Source organism: Acyrthosiphon pisum, chromosome A1 (genome assembly GCF_005508785.2).
Source record: "Acyrthosiphon pisum isolate AL4f chromosome A1, pea_aphid_22Mar2018_4r6ur, whole genome shotgun sequence".
Taxonomy (NCBI): Eukaryota; Metazoa; Arthropoda; class Insecta; order Hemiptera; family Aphididae; genus Acyrthosiphon; species Acyrthosiphon pisum.
The window spans coordinates 152,215,574-152,216,140 of NC_042494.1; positions in this window are offsets into that span (position 1 = coordinate 152,215,574).

A 567-nucleotide genomic window follows, 5' to 3' on the forward strand; every position below is an offset into this window, starting at 1 on the left:
TTTCTTAGAATTTTTGGTAACAGAATTAAATATTTACGTGGAACCTTGTTTTAAATTTTCAATCCTTAGATATAAAAGTTGAACATTTTATAAATTTTTAACTACAAAATAATTTTTCAAATTAAAATTTGATAAATTTTGTCAAAAATTGATCTTTAAATGCTTATAAAAAAAAATTGTGCCTATGTATTTTTAATATTTTTCAACTGATATTGTAACAATATATCAGGAGCTTTGTATTAAATTTATACACTTTTTGGCCCAACAGATAAAACTTTATTGATATTTATAGAAAAAAAAATAAAAAAATTTAAAACTGAAAATGTCCGTAAACAGCTCAAAAAGAGTCAAAATATTTTCAAAATTGTATGGTGTATAGGAAATGCTAATATAAACATTCAGTAAAATTTTCATGTATCTGCAGTTATTCGTTCTTGAATTACAACAAAATAAAGAAATCGCTACATGAGAAATCGAGTGAATATCCAATGTTGTAAAAATTTGAATTTCAAACGATCATAAAAATTTAATTTGACTTTCTTATAGATATTTTTTGTTTGATAAAGG